The sequence below is a fragment of the Thalia democratica genome, chromosome 5 (genome assembly GCF_965202585.1).
Source record: "Thalia democratica chromosome 5, ktThaDemo2.hap1.1, whole genome shotgun sequence".
Lineage (NCBI taxonomy): Eukaryota > Metazoa > Chordata > Thaliacea > Salpida > Salpidae > Thalia > Thalia democratica.
This window is the reverse complement of record NC_139169.1, coordinates 61,625,805-61,632,694: the sequence shown is the minus strand read 5'-3', so window position 1 is coordinate 61,632,694 and position 6,890 is coordinate 61,625,805.

The following is a 6,890-nucleotide window of genomic DNA, read 5'->3' as shown; positions in this document are numbered from 1 at the left end:
TAAAGAGTTTTTAAAACTAAGAAACACAATAACGATTAGAAAAAGTAATAAATACCTGTATTACGGATAATATTTTAGTTTTTAATTAAAAAAAAACGTAACCCGTATATTAGTTTTTTAATATAAACTTAGCTTTGCTTTTACTCTAAAAATTTTGTTATAAACAAACTTAGTTCTATTATATTAGAATTACTAATAATAAAGTTAAGTAGATTTTCATAACGTGATTAAAAAATGGTTTTGAATAAAAAAATAAATTTTTATAATACTTTTTCTTATTTATTGTTGACTACATATCAAAATTGTTGTAATGAAAAAATTTAGTAGCCGAAGTTATTTCATGTTAATCTAACTTTTTCTTTCATACATTTAAGAAAAATAAACCTTGTATAAAATTGTATGTTTATAATAGTTTATATTTTCAGTTTAGAATAACTTCATGGACAGTTTTGAAACAAAAGAAGTTAATTTGATGATACCTCTTTTTTTAAATTTTTGTCAAGCTTATAATAAGTTATAAAAAATACTCGAATAAAGATTTAATGTAGTACTGCTAATAAAATACTTCATAAATTACCTTCTAAATAAAAATCAATAATTTTCTTTAATAAAAAAATTAACTTAAACAAGGATAATTACTACACTAATTTTAAACTAACCAGTAAAGCCATTAAGTTATCACAATTTTGTTTTAATTTACAATTAGGATTTAATAAAAAAAGCTTGTAAAGTGGTACTAAATTATACTTACACCTCTTATCCAACAAACTTACATTTTAAACAAAAACTTTTTACTACTTTATCTAAAACAATTGACTCCTAGTACTGCAAAGTTAAATCTTTAAAAACTTTAAATTTATAAAATAAAAACTTTTTTCTTAATTTATAAGCTTTCTGAATAAAAATTCATAACAAAAAACTGTACAATATATATAATTGTTTATTGAACGACAAAAAATACGCTCAAAAGAAGATTTGGTGCAAGCACCTAGTGTACAAAAAACCTTTCGGTTATCGAGTCATACACCAGAACAGTTTAACGTCATGCCCAGAACAGTACTGTAATAAATAAAACAACTTAGTTTAAGAGAGTATCGAAAATAACTGTAAATATTTTTTTTGGACTTTCTAACAGTTTCATGTTTTAGAAGGTATAACTTTAAAAGTGTAAAATAATTAAAAGTTTTATCCAAACTATTTTATTGCAGCTATTTAATCAAACATTATCAAACAATCGGTTTACGTAAACTTGGTATTTGCAGACAATAAGTACAAAGTTGATCTTCACTGCAAAAGTTAATTATTATTTTAGTGATCTATCTAAACGTGTCTCTTTTTACTTGGTCAACGGTTGTTGAATAAATAAATGACTGGCAAAAAAGTAAATTAATAAACTTAAAAACATTTTATTACTTGATTTTTTTATTCTTAAAAAAATTATTCATCCAAAATCAATATTTTGTTTGTATAACAATTTCTAAAATACCAGTAAATAGACAAACAGAAGAAATAAAAGCTTTTTTGACGAATTTTTAACTCTTCATTAGTAATAGTCAATATATAACTTTAAATCAACAGTAAATCAAATTGTAATAGTATAAAAAATATTGTGATCGAACAACTAAAAACTATATTTTTTAATTTTATGTAAAACAAACTAATATAATTACCTAAGCTAAACTGTAAATAGTTTATGCAAAACTTAAACATTTTGACACAGGCACCACAGAAGCAAAATTTCTTGAAGTTTGGGTAATATTTAGTTTTATAGGACTTGCTATAAGTTATTTGCTCAAAATTGAATAGTATCGTTTTTTTCAGATAATATATTTTATATATAGTAAAAATTGTATAACCAACTTATATTTACTTCCAGATTATTGGTTAAAAAAAAGTTGTTGACACTTGAATTGTTAGACAGCTGTTTTGCATAAGAAAAAAAAAACTTAAATTTATACAGGAATACAAGGTTAGAAACCACTATAACTCAATACATCTTAATAAAGAGATATAATCCAGGTTAGAACAAACAACATATAAAACTGGGAATCACAACCTTTTACTTAAGTTTTTTGATGCCTTGTGTAAAAGTGTATGCTTTTAGTACAATTAGCTTTTATAGAAACATTTTAATTTGTTGAGAGTTTAAAAAATTTACAAGTATAACCAATTAATACAACAAATAAAATTTACATGGTTGTTGTCAATAGAAAATAAAACTGTGAAGTTTTTTTTTGTCTTGATTAAAGTATGTTTTTTATTCATTTCTATTATAATTATTAGCTTAGTTTTAACTTCTTCAACTATATAAACTTTATATGCAAAACTTAGGGTACGTTTATCAGTATAAATTAAAAACAAATAGTTATTCGGTTTAAATGTTTAAAAATTGCTTGTGAAACAAAAACTATTATAAATTTTCCATTAAAATTTAAACATACATATAGTTAAGATTAATTTAAAACTGTTAAGATTATTAAAAATATTAATTTAATAAAACTGAAACTATTACAGGAAAACTTTAAATGTTGTATCTAGTTTTAAAAGTAAGTGTTGGGATTTGAAAGTAATAATTAACATTTTTAACAAACATGGTTTCTACAAAAGCTTAAAATATGTGACTACCTTTTTTTTCCTTTTTTATGGAGCTATTTGAAAAAACAAAATTCTAAATAATACTTATATAAACACAAAGTTGTAACTTTCATTACAAAATCATACTGATTTTAAATAAAAAAAATTAACATGTAAAGCTGAAGAAAGGTTTAGTTAATAGTTATATTTTAAACAAAACTTATCATGCCTAAGCAATTGTAGTTCGACAATACTGGTTTTAAAGTACATCAGTTATACTAGGAATAATTGCTACATATGAGTTTCTATAGACTTTATGCTTTGGTTAGAGCTTATATAAGGAAGCCCGAAGGTAAAAAGGATTATAAAACATTGGTCAAATTTTTATGTTTTGCGTATATATGAAATTCTAAAGCAAATATTAAGACAAGTAGCAAACTTACATGATATATAAAAAAAAAACGTAATTTTAAATGTACATAAAGAAAATTTAAACACTAAAAAAAAACTAAAATATAGTGTAAAACAACTTTTACAGAAGGTAAGAAGAGTCAATTATTAAATAAAATCTCTTTTTCATAAGTGCTCACAGAAATTTAAAACATAATCGCCCCCTTTCTACTAGCTAATTACCCATTTAATATGTAGCCCCTTTATTAGTTATTGCCTTTTAGAGGCAATATTGTGCATTTTATAAAACCCCGTTGTAGAGCTACTGTTTTATTTAACAATGTGCTTCAAGTAAATTTAAAGTAATTGCTTCACTTTGTTAGTCGTGATCACGTTGCTGTTAATATTTAGTAGTATTTTTGGATAATTCATTATTGGGATTTCACTTTTATGGTTCTTTACAATTGAGTTTACAGATATATTTTATGATAGACAGTTTATTAGCAACTAAATACAAGTTATTAAATTACAAAAACTTGCTTGACCTAGTAAATTTATTGGAGAAAAAAATTTGTTAGTTTCATACATTTAAAAGGAAAGAAAAAACTCAAAATTAGTAAAAAGAAAAAAATAAATTTAACCTATCAATTTAGCTTTGTTATAATGTAATCAAAAGCAGCGGTTTTTAGTTCATAAATAAATCATTGTTTAAACAACTATTATCAATTGCTGAAATATAAACAATTTTTAGTCTAATATTTTTTGTTTATTTCCTTATTTATGAATAGTGGTATTGTATAACTTGAATAATGTAGCAAAACAAGTTTGAAACTTTGTCAAATTTTAAATCATAATAAAGAAAAACTAGTAAAATATAATCATAAAAACTTAAGAAATCTATAGCTGTAGATAAATAGCATGTAAAGCTAGTTTATAAAAATGAAAATTAAAAAATAACGAATTTTAAAACTGAACATAAAACATTTAAAACAATTATTTAACTAATTCAAAAACGAAAAAACACTAAAAAAAGGCAAAACTTAACAGAAAGTTAACCAAAAGAACTATTTGATAGAAATTTTGACACAGTAATAGCATTTTATAATACAAAAACATTTTAAAAACAAACTTTGTTGTTTGAAATTTATCAAGTCGTTAGTCATTAACCAAAATATGTTTTTATTAAAAAAATCCATTTTAGTTAGTTATGCCAAAAGACAACCAAAAATAAAAAAGTTATAATAATTTGGCAAACTGAAATTTAAGATTTGTTTTAAAAAACAAAATAATTGTTTATTATGGTATATTTTTTGTATTTAATTTATGAAAGTTATTGTTTATCTGTGTAATTGTTGTTAATTTAAGTAATTAGTTTAAAAAAAAAAAATTAAAGTTTTGTTGTAAAACAATATAACTCAAAACACTAAAGAAAGTAAAAGTTAAACATAATATTTATTAAACATAAAATCACGATGAACAAACTTTATTATAAACTATAGAATATTTTTTGTAGCTATTTGAATTATAAAAAAGTATACAATATTAAACGAGAAAAACGGAATTTAATAAAACCTTGTTTCTTCATAAACTAAAATATTTCAAATTTTATCAGTTTATGTTTTAATACTAAAGTATAGAAAATATAAATAAATTAGTCGTCATTTTTACGTTATCTGAGTCAACTGAAAAAAAGTTAGTTTACAAAACTGATAAAACACATAGTTATCAAAAACTAACTATAACATAAAAAATTATAAACAATTTACAATTTTAGTTAAACTTCAACACAAGCAACCTTCCAAACTCACTCACTTGTTCGGGCTACCCTTCAATTTATTTCCTTTACCGCCCTTGATCTTCTTATCTTTGTCTTTCTTCTTCCCCTTATCTTTTCCATCTCCACTTTTTCTTTCCTCAATTTCCACCTCATCCTTAACTCTTTCATCCCCAGTGCTGATTTCCTGAACTCCACTCTTCACTCCCTGAAGATCCACATTTTCATCCTCATCTTTCACAACTCTCTCCTCACCTCTGAACATCATTAGCCGATCCCATAACAACTCGAGCTTGTCCCTATTTCGACACACTCTCACCCCCTTCCTTACGACGTAATAAAAAAATATCAATATGACGATGACGAACAGGGCGATTGTGACGTAATTGAGGGCGTCATACAAGCGGTGGTAGGTGGAGAAGACCTCGCTCTGGGGGATCAAGCTGTGGGAGGTTGTGAGCTTCAAATCGACGTGGCAATTGTAGAAGCCTTCGTGGTGGTACTGAACATTAAGTGTTAATGTTGATTTAATAATCAAACTTTTTTTTCTGTTTTGATTTAGTGTAACAAAGTTAAAACTTAAACTTACTTAAAAACTAAGATTTTGATCTAGCAAATTAACATTACAATTGTGGTTTTTGATATTAGTGTTACGAATTCAAAAACTATTTTCTGACTATTAAACACAAAAAGAATCAAAAACACAAACTATCTAATTATAAAATAAACAAAACAAAAATCACTTGCACGTCGATCAACACGAGCTGATCGAGCGGGGTGATCTCGTATTCGGGGAAAACCCCCTTATCGATACCATCATTGAACCTGAGCAGGGCGTGGTGTTGGGTGGAATTTTGCGGGTAAAAGTCCCAGCTGGCCGGTACGTTGGGGTTGGCGTCCCGGCAGTCCAGGGTCACGTTGCCGCCCACCGTCACCACGGCCACCTCGCGGCGGGCTATTGTTGGGGGTGGAGGGAAACCACCTTGTTTAAAAGTTGGTAATATTGTGTTTGGGTGAGAGAAAAAAGTTATACAGTCGTAACAAAAAGTCAAATCAAAAAAAAGTATTTTCAATTTTGTGGATTTCTTTCAAAGCTTGTTATAAATAAGAGTAGAGCTAACTTGAAAAAGAAGAAGATTTTATTTAAATATTGATACTCGTTATTTATAAAATATTGATAAACCTTTATAAGAATTGTAGATGTTAAAAATAAGAGTAGAAAAAAAAGTACTTATAATCTATAAAAAATTAAATAGACCGATTTAAGCATTTATGTATAATCGTTAATTTAAATAATAAAAGGTCACTTAATTAAAATATTTACATTTTAATTACTAGAAACATATTAAATAAACACCTCTATCAGTATTGTAAGTGCTGATGACTTTCTCCTTGTAATCGCTGCACTTTCTATCATTACAACTCTTGACTTGCACGAACGCCACATCCGATTCATCTTTCAGGAATCCCTGGCAAGGTATCTTGGAGAGATGGCACTGTGGAAGGTCGGCACCAGGTTTCTTGTGCATGTAGCAGAATCCTGATTATAATGTTCAGTTCTGACTTTAATGTGTTTTCAAGAAAACTGCATTTTTCAAAGAAACACTAAAATTATGTTTCAAAATGAAAAAGTATATTGGTTGGCTAAACTTTATGCATCGTTTGAAATTTAAATTAAACTCAAAAACTGCTTGATAATTACATAGGGTATATACTTTAAAAAAATTCTATTATTTATTCTAAGTGCAATTATTTTTTTTTTAAGTGCCACTTATATTTACTTATTTTTAGACTAAAGAGTAGCTTGTACACGACTTTACTTCCACACCCAAGTACTTTGAAGATTACAAATTATAGTATTTATCGAAATACGTTTTCGAAATGCATAACAACTATAACTGATCAATAATACGTAATAACCACAAAATACATAAAACCTATCAATCGAAAGCCGGTCGTTTTTTGTTAGTTATAAAAATCTAACATCTACAACACAAAAAAAAACAAAATCTGCAAATAAGTTGCAAAAATTTAACAATAAATATAAAAACAGACCGATTCTTTTCTGTTCACCATTTTCATCGCATCTGTCGCATTCCTGCCACTCCGACCACTCCATTTTCAACTCGTAATTCACATCAACCACATTCGG